The sequence below is a fragment of the Crocuta crocuta genome, unplaced genomic scaffold, assembly GCF_008692635.1.
Source record: "Crocuta crocuta isolate KB4526 unplaced genomic scaffold, BGI_CrCroc_1.0 scaffold184, whole genome shotgun sequence".
Taxonomy (NCBI): domain Eukaryota; kingdom Metazoa; phylum Chordata; class Mammalia; order Carnivora; family Hyaenidae; genus Crocuta; species Crocuta crocuta.
The window spans coordinates 4,158,163-4,172,365 of NW_027530006.1; the positions used below are offsets into that span (position 1 = coordinate 4,158,163).

Consider the following 14,203-nt stretch of genomic DNA (forward strand, 5'->3'; position numbering starts at 1 on the left):
GAGTGTCCGAAGAATATCACATATGTCCCATCCTGGGGGTGCTAGCTTGTTTGCCTTCAGCCTGACTCATGTTTCCTCATCTAAAGGAGGGACACAGACTCAGAGCACAGTAAAGTGAGGTTTTAATCTATATTCTCGCAAGAGCAGGAGTCTGATGGACAGGCACTTGGGGACGGTTACAACAGACAATTTATTTCCTGGTGTGCAAGTCCCTCCCCTGATTTCTCACTGACTGAGTACTAGAGAGGGTACAGCCTTACCCGAAAGTCACCGATACTCACATAAGGCAAAAAGTACTTTGATTGGAACAAATGCACATTCCTTGAGGTGGCGCAGAGACTTCAGTTTCTAAGGGTTTGGGACTCCACTGTGGGAGAGAGGGGTTTGTACATATTTCCAAGAGGTTGTAAACCTATTGTTAACTAGACAGCACAGCTTTTATTTGGTCCTTCTGAAAATGAATCGTCTCACCTCTCACATGGCCACAACAGCTCCCCACGGCCAGATACTTAGAATAACACCTGGGCCTCCCGCATTGCACCCTCCTAGGGGACCATCACCAAATGCAGGTCCAAGGATCAATATCTCAGCTGTAATCAACTGGGACACTGGCAAAAAGATTGTTCTCAAAACCTTTGAGGTTAAATTCTTTAACATCCGCTTCAATCTCTCTTTATCTATGCTGGAAGGAGGGCTCTTCCCAAAGTTGATGGGACTCTGAGTGATTTTTCTGATAAGCTGCTACATTATTTCCTTAAACAGCCAAAGGGAAACTGAGGTAAAAATTAATGACTATGCAATACTGCCAGAAATATTTACTGCTTGTGCCTACTGAAACGTGACAAGAAATTTGGAAGGATTTAACAACTCTATGATCAGGAATTTGGTCAAATTGGAAGCTAATATACAGAGCCTGATAGGAATTTTTAGAAGGCCTTCTCTCTGAAGCTCAATGTATCCAGCGGGAAGAGAAAACACTCTAACATAGGTGAATATATTAGTCCTTGATATCATTAGATGGCAACACAGTTCTTTGAGGAATTAAAGAAAGCTGTCTTTTTTTTTTTTATCTTGACAAACCCAGTCTTTACAGGATAACAGGTGCAATTCTAGAAACATTTCAAAGTCCATCTATCCTTTTTACCAACCCCCAAACCTCCCCTATTATCTGAAAAGATGCATAGGAACTTTTTTTTTCCTGTGCCTTTGTGATGTAATGTTCTGCTGGGACCTTATCCAGAACTCTTATCAGGATCATCTCTTTGATAAGCAAACTTCAGGGAGGTAATTCCTACCAAAAGAAAAAACAAAGGAGGGAAGGGTCATTTGGAACTTGACTTGGCAAGGACAAATAACAATCTTCGGTGTCTATTCCACCAATACTAATACAAAAAGCTGGAGGACGCAGTGGTAGGGGGGAGGGGGGGAGGCAGCAAGCAGGGGCCGCCAGCGCCGGGACTGGATGCCAGGTCCCTAAGTAGTTTGTCATATGCTTCCTGTGCAGCATTTTCTTCTCTGTCTTTGAAACTGGATTACTGTGGCTTCCCGGTGGCACAAAGCTTTTTGCAGTGTTTTATACCCTTGGAAATATTATTGCATTAGCCAGTACCTGCTTTCTAATGGGACCCAGGAAGCAACTGAAGAAAAAGTTTGAAACCATAAGATTGCTTGCAACTATCACTATGCTTTTGGGCTTCATAGTTACCTTGCGTGGCATAAGACCGACTGGCCTTATTATTCTGCATATTGCGGTTCTTGTCAATGACTTCGTATAGCCTTTGTATGTCCTATATGCAAGGGATGCAGTAATTAAATGCTGTTCTCTTAAGCTGAAAATCAGGAACTCTTTGAAAAGAGGCTTGGAAAGTTGATGTTCTGTGTTTGGTGAAGTATGCTTTTCCTGATACAGTGATCACTCCCAAAATGATTGCTGTGACATGCTAAGACCATTTTGTGTACTGTTGAAACTAAATGCTTGATTAAACTGTTAAATAACTGTAATGTGGACAAAAATACAAAAAGCTGTAATCATCTGAGCAGGTAAACTTAATCTATTCTATCTACCAATTTAGATCTGATTCTTTTGTTAAGTAGTGAGTTTTGTATTAGTGTACCTAGGCACCCCAATAGGTGGTATTTTCTACCTCCAGATGGTATTCCCAAAATTAATCTGTAAAAGAGCTCTATTTAGTCGGCTTAAAGAAAATTAAGTGCTTATATAAATTGAATTCTCAAAACTATGAGAGGCTCCTAAGTGGTTCAGTCGGTTAAGCCTCTGACTCTTGATTTCAGCATAGGCAATGATCTCATGATTCGTGAGTTCGAGTGCTATGTCAGGCTCCGCACTGACAGTGTGGAGCCTGCTTGGGCTTCTCTCTCTCTCTCTCTCTCTCTCTCTCTCTCTCTTTCTCTCTCTCTCTCTGCCCCTTCACAACTCAGTCTCTCAGTCTTTCTCAAGAATAAATAAACAAACATAGAAAATATATGGTAGAACTAACCCTAATGGATTTCAGATTCACATGATCTGGGAAAATATTCAATATTAAAGCTAGTTCTATTTTTTTGGTTTAATTAAAACAGTGTGTCTTCAGGGCACCTGGGTGGCTCAGTTGGTTAAGCATCCGACTTTGGCTCAGGTCGTGATCTCACAGTCCTGCTTCAGATTCTGGGTCTCCCTCTCTCTCTGTCCCACTTACAAGTGTGCTCTTTCTCTATCTCTCAAAAATGAATAAACATTAAAAAACATTTAGGGGGCCTTGGGTGGCTCATTCATTTAAGCATCTGATTTCAGCTCAGGTCATGATCTCATGGTTTGTGAGTTCGAGCCCCATGTTGGGTTCTGTGCTGACAGCTCAGAGTCTGGAGCCTGCTTCAGATTCTGTGTCTCCCTCTGTCTCTGCATCCTCCCCTGCTCTCTTCCTCTCTCTCCCTCTTTCTCTCTCTCTCTCTCTTTTTCTCACACTCTCTCTCTTTCTTTCTCGTGCTGTCTCTCAAAAATAAATAATAATAAAACATTAAAATATTAAAAAATTTTTTAAAGGTGTGTCTTTACAGTTAGTGCTAGAGTACTTTTATTCTACATAGGCTTACTAAAAAGTCTGTTAACCTTAAAAATAGACATTGCCAGTTATTTTAACAGCAGAAGATGGATTTATTTGGGGAAGAAAAGAAGAATTACAGTATGGGACAAAAATGCTACAGCAAAACCATAGGCCAAGTCCAGGGAAAGAAGAGCAGGCATGCATTTTGAGGACAGAAGGGCTAAGTTGGGAAGGCTGTTTATGAACTAAAAGTCCATTGGTGTAAACTGGAATTTACAGTTTGGTAGCTTCACACTGGCAGAAATGTTGCCTAGGGGCGTGAGGAAAATTTCTCATGCTCTGGCTGGAGTAGTAGAGTAGCTTCTATGTGCAAGGTCAAGTCCATGTAAGGTCAAGCCCATCTCTCCCTATTGGGTCTGCAATTAACTGAGTGGTAGTGTATGAGAGCTTCCCCTGCCCAAACCTCAGGACTTCATGTTAATGGCTTTCTTTTTCTTTTTTTTTTTTATAGTGTTTATTTTTGAGAGAGTGCAAGTGGGGCAGGAAGCGGGTGGGGGGGAAGGTGTTCGAAAGGGGACAGAGGATCCAAAGCAGGCTTTGTGCTGACAGCAGGGGGCCCAATATGGGGCTCAAACTCAGTAACCAAGAGATCATGACCCGAGCTGAAGTTGGACACTCTACTGACTGAGCCCCTTTAATGACTTTCCATTACCAATTTTCACAGGTCAGGTAAGTTCATGGTATCTCTGTTACAAAATCTGTTAGCAAGAAAATTAGCTTGAGATGATGGCTGACTTTGCCTAATGTCTCATAAAGTTTTTGTGAGTAGTCTGAACATAATTGTTGGGAGGGAATGATTTAGGTAGATGTAAGTGGGATGAGAATTTTTTGGTGGAATCATTAAGTTTATGATATATGTCTTTAAAAATAGCTTCCAAAAATCTTTGTGTAGGGTGTCCCAATCAGATGGGGATCATCCCAACTGGTTGGGGGCCGGTGGCAGGGGCAGTTAAAGAATTCACCCAAGGCAGAAAAATGGAGAAGTTTATAGAATACATTGCAAGGGAGCCATGGGCAGGACAGCAAAGGAGAGACTGAGTGTCACAGGGCAGTCGTGCAGTCATGAGAGGCCACAGTACAGGGGAGATGAGGATATACCGGAACTTACAGTATTTTCCCTTATTTGGTAATCTTAGGAACTGTGCTTTGTTGTAATTGGTCAGGTAGAGCCTATGGCACTTTCGAGGTGGGTTGCTTAATGAGCCTATTGATATCCAGCTGGGTGGTCACTGTGGGCTTATTCTGGTTTGCATTGCTAAAGCCTATTGCCTAAAAGTGACCCCTATATCTTAGTAACTTGAAACCTTTGAGTGCTGGTAGCCGCACCGGCCTCTCTGGATGGCAGTCACAGCAAAGAAACGGCAGTGTTTGAACAGCTCATGCCATGAGAAACAAAAACTGGTATCTCCTTCTGCTACTGCTGGCTCATGTTGGAAATGAGCCTGCTGGTATTGACCAGGCCTCACAATATGCCATATCAGACCCATATTCTGAACACAGATACCTCATAAGGAAAAACATATTCCTGCCTTTACAAAAGAGATTTTAGATAAAAGACAGAATGATTCCTAGCTTATCTATATACACCTTAACCTAGATATTATCCTGTTTTTCACTAAGAGCATCCTGTTATTTCCTTGGTTGTAAATTCACTCAACCTCACTATGACTGGGATAATTCTGCAGAATATCAAAAACTTGTTATCGCAAAAGTCTTCCCATTGTAAAAATTCCTTTCTCTGACCTCATGTTGTTCTTGAACCTTTAACTAAAGACACCAAAACCGACAGGATGGAGATGCCTGCCTGGTGATCAGAAAGAATCTCGGGGCTCTCTCACTCTCTCTCTCACCAACACCGTCCATCCTTCAGGGACCCCTGGACCTGCTGAAGCAGGCCTCCGACAAGTGACGCCCGAACAGGGACCTGAAGGTAATCTCTTTAAACTATGTTTTCATTGCATTAGTCAGTACGGTTAGGATTCCACCGTAGGGTGCCGCGGACCCCCTGCATAAGATAAGTAAGGTTAGTTGGTGGGTAAGCAAAGAACTGTTTTTTGAGAAGGTATGAGCCATAAAGAGTCTAAGGAAAGGAGACTCTTTATAGATGTGATACGGAATGTGTTTACAAAAAAAGGGGTAAAGGTATCCTCTCAACAAATTGCTCAGTTTTTACGTTTTGTTCAAAAACTGTCCCCCTGGGTCCCTGAGGAAGGAACTGTTACTATAGATACCTGGAATAAAGTTGGGGACGAAATTAGACAATGTCCTCAAAAAATCCTGGTCGAAATTCTCTCTCTATTGACCATTATAAAGGGGGCATTAGACGCCTCAAAAGAGACTTCCGGAGTCTTCAAGCTCAGCGCCCCCCAAAATGATAATAAAGTAGACTCAGGGACTGTCCCTGATTCCACCACTATGAAAGTTTCAAATTTAACATCAAACAATTGGGCTTTCCCTGTTCAGACTACAGGGACTTTCCCTCCATCTGGGCCGCTTCCTCCCATGCCACTTTCAAAAGGAGTGGGGCTCAAAGCCGCCGTTTGGGGGGCGGAAAAGGAGGGAGATACAGATTTTGTGAGCTGCTTCCCCGTTGCTCTTGGGGGAGAATTTGATGAGGACTTTCTTGGGAACCTCTTCCCTATAAGATTATTAAGGAACTAAAAACTGCCTGTACCGAATATGGGCCACTTGCACCCTACACACTTACATTGCTAGAAGCCCTAATATCTCGCTGGATGACACCTTATGACTGGATTTAGGTTGCAAAAACATGGCTGTCTGTAGGCCAATACCTGCTATGGAAAGCGGAATATGATGACCTCGCTAGAAAAAGAGTAGCCATAAATAAAAGGACAAATAGGAGAGACATTACCCTCGATAAACTCCTAGGCGAGGGTGATTTTGACACTGCTCAAGATCAAATGTATCTTAACCAGGTCACCTTACAGCAGACACTGATTGTGCCTTTAACGCATGGAGAGCTTTGCCAATTGCAACAGGCAGGGCTGCTACCTCGGGAGAAATCCGACAACGATAGGATGAAAGCTATGAGGATTTTGCGTCTAGACTCATACAAGTTGTTAGAAGAGTGATAACTAACGATGAAGCAGTGGACATTCTCATTAAACAACTAGCATTGGAAAATGCCTCTCCTACCTGCCAGTCTTTATTACGACCCATAAGAAAAACGGGTACCTTAACTGATTATGTCAAACAATGTGCAGATGTAAGTCCTACCTTTATCCAGGGCGTGGCTATCGCAGCAGCTTCAAAGGGAGAAACATACCCTCAATATGTCAGGTCCTTAGGGCAGTCAGGAAGTACTAAGAGTGAAAAACCTTCCTCAAGGTTTAATTGCTATTCTTGTGGGCAAGTGGGACATTTCAGTAGGGATTGCCTTACAAAAAAGGCAAATACCTCTCTGCCAACCGCACCTGTTCCCCAGGTGATAAACAATGACAACAGGCCCAGACTATATGCCCTAGGTGTCGAAAGGGTTTTCATTGGGCCAAAAAATGTAAATCTAAATTTCACAAAAATGGCCAACCACTGGGAACCCGTCTTCAAAAATCTCAGGACCAGGAAAGCGGGTTGAGGGGACAGCCCAAGGCTCCCGCCATGAATTTGGGCAACATCCCTCAGCCCGTTCAATCTGCTCATCAATTCCAGTCAGTCTCTGAGTTCTATAGAGCAACCCCAGGCAGCGCAGGACTGGACCTCCATTCCACCGCCAGCACAATACTAACCCCTGATTCACCTCCTATAACTATTCCTACTGGTGTAAAGGGGCCCCTGCCCCCTGGGGTAGTGGGACTAATATTGGGACCGGGCTCCATCTCACTTCAGGGGATCACTATAATCCCTGGGGTGGTTGACGCTGATTATCAGGGAGCGATCAAGGTGCTGGTCTCTCCTCCTTCTTCCACCAAGCAAATTTTTAAAGATCAGAGAATTGCCCAGTTATTATTGTTGCCTTATTATCACATAGGAAAGGATGCCCCTGATGCTCCCAGAGGAGAAGGAGGCTTTGGCTCTAGCGATAAGGCCTTTTGGATACAGGAGATTAAAGACTCAAGGCCCACTGAAGTATTGCAGATTCAGGGAGTTCCTATTCAAGGACGTCTAGACACCGGAGCAGATATCTCCTGCATTGCAGGAAAAGACTGGCCCTCAGCTTGGCCAACTTAGAATGCTCCTGCTACTCTTGTGGGAATAGGTCAGGCTTCTAATGTGGCAGAAAGCTCTCAAATCCTAAAATGGTCAGATGAGGAGCACAATTCAGGAACTTTTTGTCCTTATGTTATTCCTTCCATCCCTTTTTCTTTATGGGGATGAGACATTTTATCCCAAATGGGAATGTTACTTTACACCCCAGATGACAAGGTCACTAATCAGATGTTACAAATGCGGCTTCTTCCCAACAAAAGTTTGGACCAAAAACAACAGGGTATAGCTCTCGTAAATTTAGAACCCAAATTGGATAAAAGGGAGATTGGCTATCCAAGATCTGAGGGCAATAAATGCTACTATGAAAAGTATGGTCTCTTTGCAACCAGGACTTCCATCCCCTGTGGCAGTGCCAAAAGGCTTTCAAATAATTGTGATAGACTTACAAGATTGTTTTTTCAACATTTCCCTTTATCATGAGGATTGCCAGAGGTTTGCTTTCAGCCTGCCTTCTGAAAATTTTAAGCAGCCTTATCAGAGGTATCAATGGAAGGTCCTTCCACAGGGAATGAAAAACAGCCCTACACATTGCCAAAAATATGTAAATCTGGCCCTGGAACCAATCAGACAGGCTTACAACAGCCTCTACCTTATTCATTATATGGATGACATACTTCTGGCTCACACTGATTGAATTATATTGCAAGAAATCCTAATAAAAACTGTAGCTTCCTTACAGCAATTGAGTCTAACAATAGCTCCAGATAAGATTCAAGTGGAACCGCCCTTTAATTACCTGGGCAGAGTGCCTAACACTCAAACAGTGACCCATCAACCTTTACAGCTAAGAAAAGACCATTTGGTTACCTTCAGTGATTTTCAAAAACTCTTAGGGGACATTAATTGGATTCGGCCCTATTTAAAACTTACCACTTCAGATTTAAGGCCACTTTTTAACATCCTTCAAGGAGATCCCGATCAAAAATCATTGCGGAGTCTCACCAAGGAAGCTGAACAGGCCTTGCATAAAGTCGAAGAGGCCATAAATAATCAAACCTTATCCTGGGTGGATTATCAAAACCCTTGGTCCTTAATTCTTCTACCCACCAAACACTCCCCTACAGGATGTCTTTGGCAGGATGGGCCCTTAGAATGGATTCATCTCCCAGCTGCTCCAAAAAGGGTTGTTATGTCATACCCTGCCTTAGTGGCCACCTTTATGACCAAGGGACATAAGTGAAGTAAAGAATTGTTTGGTCAAGATGTGACCCTTGTGATTGTTCCTTACACTAGAGACCAATTAAACAACTTATTACAAAACAGTGAGGATTGGCAAATTGCTATAGAGGGATTTATGGGAGAAATTGGGTTTCACCTCCCTAATAATCCAATTCTTCATTTTCTTAAGGTTCATCCTTTATATTCCCAAACAACACTAGATATGAACCTTTACCTCAGCCAGCCGCTATGGTTTTTCAGATGGTTCCTATAACGGGAAAGCTGTTACTATTATTGATGGTCATTCCCATGTGCAAGTCATCAAAGAAACTCCTGCTCAACGAGCTGAATTAATGGCAGTCATTTATGCTTTTTCCCATTTGACTAAGGTTCCCTTTAACTTGTATACTGATTCACGTTATATATCAGAGTTGTTTCCCCACATTGAAACAGTCTCTCTTCCCAAATTTCGATCCACAATTCTTCCTCTGCTTAAGGAACTTCAAACACTCATACACCTTCGTACCCAGCTTTTTTTCATTGGGCATATTAGAGCTCATAGTAATTTGCCAGGCCCCTTAAGTCATCAGGCAGATTCACTTACTAAGGTTGCTATTTTTTCAGCATTAGAAGAAGCCCGCTTATCCAATAAATTACACCATCAAAATGCCTCTGCACTCAGGCTTCAATTTAATATATCTAGGGAAGCTGCTCGAGAAGTAGTCCGCTCCTGTAAGCAATGTCCTACTCACTTTCCAGCCCCACCCTCTAGGGTCAACCCAAGAGGTTTAAGACCCAATGATTTATGGCAAATGGATGTTACCCACGTACCATCTTTGGAAAACTTTGTTATGTTCATGTATGTGTTGATACATTCTCTCATGTCATCGTTGCTTTTGCCCATACAGGCAAAGCTTACAAAGATGTAGTTCAACATCTTTTCTTTAGTTTTTCCTATTTGGGCCTTCCAAAAACTATCAAAACTGACAATGCACCAGCTTACACTTCTGCCACCTTCAAAAGGTTTACTCAAACTTTCAAGATTTCTCATACCACAGGAATTCCTTACAATTCCCAAGGGCAAGGAATTGTTGAGAGAGCACATCAAACCCTAAAGGCTCAAATTTATAAATTACAAGAAGGAGAGTTTAAGTACAGCTCTCCACATCACATTCTCTCTCATGCTCTTTTTGTCATTAATAACCTAAATATGGATCTTACCAATTGTACCAATATGTGTAAACATTGGAATCCAACTCTAGATAAACCTAAGACCTTGGTGAGATGGAAAGGTTTACTCTCTGGCCAATGGAAAGGACCCGATGCTGTACTAACTTGGGGACGAGGGTGTGTTTGTGTCTATCCACAGGACACAGACTCCCCCTTGTGGAATCCAGATCGTTTAGTGCGACACTATGTGGAGCCTTCCGACTCCTCCCTCGACTCCAGCGCCTCCCCCACCATATCAACCTCAACCTCGGCCTTGGAACCCAGGAAGAATGCAGAGAAACCATCACATCCTCAACCCCCTGCCTCCTATGGGTCCACGCAGGATAACAACACTCACTGAGACCATGAGTGAACTCTCCTTGCAGGAGGAACGACCCCGTCGCCGCCGCCAACTCGCCCGATCTATGCGGATCTCCACTCGTCCTACTTGGGGACAATTAAAAACCCTGACAGATGAAGCTATTACCCTTGTTGAAACTCAGGGAAACTCAGTTACTCCAGCTACGCTGTTTGTAGCCCTTCTTGCATTATTGTCTTCTCAGGCCAGTTCGGGTTATGCCCTTAAACAACAATATTGGACTTATATCCCAAACCCTCCTATGTTAAGGCCTGTAACTTGGGATAATGAGCCTATTTCTGTTTTCACTAACAATCCAGATCTACTCGGTGGCAGCTCAGATGAGTTCCTGAGGCCTCAAATCAATCCTGATTTCTCCTATGTTGGAAAATCCAGTTCCCCTCCCATATGTTTTTCTTACGGTCAGAGTCTTAAGGGATGCCTTCCCGTCTCCCATAAAGGCCTACTGACTGATTCTCCAACTGAAGTTAAAGGAAGGCGGGAATTTTGGTCTATATTTATGTTGACTCCGGGGAGTAGAGACCCTGTTACTGATGATAAACAGTCTATTCCTAAAAAATTCAGTCGCTGCAACAAGCCACCTCCTTTCCAGACTCATCCTAACGATAATTCAAATGGCAATGTCTGGACACTCATTGATGTTAACAAGGGTTATCCTCGCTGGTGGTCTTGTATGTATCCTATGTGAATAAGTTACTATTTGACACACACAAAACAAATAATAAATGATTGGTCTAATCCCATGCCCTCTGCTGACTATAGGCATTCACTCAAGAGCTTGCCCAAATACTCTTGGTCAGATACCCTTATACCTAAGCCCTTATCAGTTAACAGATGGCATACTAATGGATGGGTCCCTCCTATGCTAACAACGACTATTGACGGCAATCTCTTTAAGCAAACTGACATTTGGCAGCTCGTGGCTGCAATGCGTCACATTATATTGACTCGCCCATATGGCCCCACATATTATGCTGTCACTGCCTGTGTTCAAGCGCCATATGCCCTCCTGTATTCTAGCATGACCCATGGAAAGTTTGCTATTGAATCAAAAAAGGATCAAAGCTATTATATTACATGTACAGGATGTGTTCTAACTAACTGCATTTCTTCTGATAATGGAATTAAGTTTTTAATGATATTAAGACAACCTCCTTACGTTATGCTCCCTGTAGAACTAAATATCCCTTGGTATGATGATTATGGATTGCAGGTCTTACAAGAGATCAATTATGCTCTCATACGCCCAAAGCGATTCATTGGAGCTCTAATATTGGGCATTACCGCACTGATTGCCATCATAGGGTCTGTGGCTGCTTCCACTGTCTCCCTTGTGCAGGATATACATACAGCCCAACACGTTGACCAATTAACTAGAAATGTCTCTTTTGCATTGGCCACTCAAGAAATAATTGACAGGAAATTGGATACTAAGCTTAATGCCTTAGAAGAGGCTGTACTGTTTATCGGAAATGAATTAAGTTTTCTAAAATCTCGTTTGGCTCTTCGATGTCACAAGGAGTATAGTTGGATCTGTGTTACTCCCCTCCAACATAATGATACCACTCACACTTGGGAGAATATCCAAAATCACCTACTTGGTATTTGGAATCATTCTAATTTTAGCATTGATGTCCAAACCCTTCATGAACAGATTCAGGCTATTAATGCATCCTCTACCTTCGTCTCTCCTTCACAGGTTGCAACCTCCTTTTTACAAGGACTACAAAATTTCATTAGCGCTCAGGGACTAAATTTACTCCTGACAAATATTGGCATGGTGGCTGGAGTGTTAGTGCTCATATTGTGCTTTGTTCCCTGTTTCTTCAAAATAACTAATTGAGGCTTTCACAGAGAAAACGTTGAGCTGCACAACCTTCATTTACAAAATAAGAAAGGGGGAGAGATGTTGGGAGCCCTTCCGAACTCATAAGTTGAGAATACTCCTTGTGAGGTTAAGGCAAGTTTGCACGGTCTCTTGCCTTCAGATGGTGACTGATATCCACCCCCACTCAATTATTTCTGCTTGAGCACTGACCCCCAAGGTACCTTGTTAATCGATATCGGAAGTAACTGTCCCCTTATTCTGGTCCTGGTATGATGATTGCACCCTGTGAAAGAAATTACTGTAGGAACCTCTCCCTTTGTGATTATGGGTACAGACGTCTGTCTGGAGCAGGTCCTGTTCTCCTTGATACTTCCCTTGTTTTTCCTTCCCAGATAGCAGTGTCCTTTCTAGATGGATTGCATAATTTTTCTAGTAATCGTAGCTTCCTTTTTTTTAAAATAAATATTGGTAATATCCTTAGAGCCACATTAATTGTTCTTTGTCTCTTTCCAGTCTTTTTAAAATATATAATAAAAAAGGGGGATATGCTGGGAGCTGCACCGGCCTCTCTGGATGGCAGTCACAGCAAGGAAATGGCAGTGTTTGAACAGCTCATGCCATGAGAAACAAAAACTGGTATCTCCTTCTGCTACTACTGGCTCATGTTGGAAATGAGCCTGCTGATATTGACCAGGCCTCACAATATGCCATATCAGACCCATATTCTGAACACAGATACCTCATAAGGAAAAGTATATTCCTGCCTTTACAAGAGATTTTAGATAAAAGACAGAATGATTCCTAGCTTATCTATATACACCTTAACCTAGATATTATCCTGTTTTTCACTAAGAGCATCCTGTTATTTCTTTGGTTGTAAATTCACTCAACCTCACTATGACTGGGGTAATTCTGCAGAATATCAAAAACTTGTTATCGCAAAAGGCTTCCCATTGTAAAAATTCCTTTCTCTGATCTCATGTTGTTCTTGAACCTTTAAATAAAGACACCAAAACCGACAGGATGGAGATGCCTGCCTGGTGATCAGAAAGAATCTCGGGACTCTCTCACTCTCTCTCTTGCTGACACCGTCCATTCTTCAGGGACCCCTGGACCAGCCGGAGCCGGCCTCCGGCATTTGAGTTTTGCAAAGTCGAATGATATCAATTCACTGAATTTCTAAGTCATTTCCAAATAGAACATGAATCACTAAGCATAGATTTGCCTATTTTGTCTTATTACAGAGAAACTAAAGATAAATTTGACTCGGTTAGGAAACACGTCTTGTGCCATGTGAAGAGCTTCTATGACAAAGAAGCATACGCTTCAAGAAATTATAAAATGTATCCCCAAATTTGCCAATCTAAAGAATATTGGTGTTAAGAATTCGCTCGTTTTCACAAGAAAGTAAGGTTTCTAAGGGTTAAGAGTTCTAATTAAGGTACATAATTAAAGCTATCAGAAATAATAAAGGAAGAAGAAGTGTGTCTGGGTGGCTCAGTCTATTAAAGATCTGACTCTTGATTTCAGCGGGGGTTATGATCTCATGGTTTGTGAGTTTGAGCTCCACTTTGGGTTCTGTGCTGACAGCATGGAGCCTGCTTGGGATTCTCTCTCTCCCCCCTTTTCTCTCTCTGTCCCTTCCCCACTCTCTTTTTTTCCTCTCTTTCAAGAAAGAAAGAAAGAAAGGAAGAAAGAAAGAAGGAAGCAACCCTGTACCCAAGGAATGTAGAATGTGTTTTGGGGTAAGAAAAGATACGAGATATGATGATGCATTTTGGCTAAGGAAAAAGAAAGTAAATTTGTTATCCGGGTCATAACTACTTTTTTGGTGGATTTGATTATAGTCAGTATTATGATTTCTTGGGTAAAATTATGCATTTTGGAGTCAAGCAGGTATGTGTTTGCATCCTAATTCTCTCACTTCTGACTTTTGACAAATTACTTCTCCCTGAGCCTAAAATGGCAACAATAGTATCTACCCCTGAGGGTTGTCATGACAGTCAAATGCATTAATATAATAAAATCTCTTAGCACAGTCCTCTGCCCATACAAAGTGCTCATTAAATGCCAACATTTTTACTTCTCACATCCGAGATTTCAGTGCCTAATGTGGGCTTTCCTTTCTGGGTGTTGCTGCGACAGACATGCTACCCAGGAAATGAGTGACATAGTCCCCTCCTTCTAAGAGCTCACATTCTGTAACAGCACGCCCTGGGAGTCCTTGCTGGACTGCTCACAAGCACTTCCGGAGCACTTATGTCAAGGTCAGGGTTTCTCAGCCTAAGCACTCCTGGCATT

The 14,203-nt window shown here is 42.4% G+C and overlaps 1 long non-coding RNA gene across 2 annotated transcripts in view; it reads left to right on the forward strand.

Annotated features, from left to right (window-relative positions):
• Positions 1-12,956, forward strand: part of LOC144231300 (uncharacterized) — a 14,622-nt gene extending 1,666 nt beyond the window's left edge. For both annotated transcript variants that reach the window (XR_013335031.1, XR_013335032.1), the window contains exons 2-3: positions 4,875-5,031; positions 9,856-12,956. This is a non-coding gene — a long non-coding RNA (uncharacterized LOC144231300). The remainder of the gene's footprint in view (positions 1-4,874; positions 5,032-9,855) is intronic.
• The last annotated feature ends 1,247 nt before the right edge of the window (positions 12,957-14,203 follow it).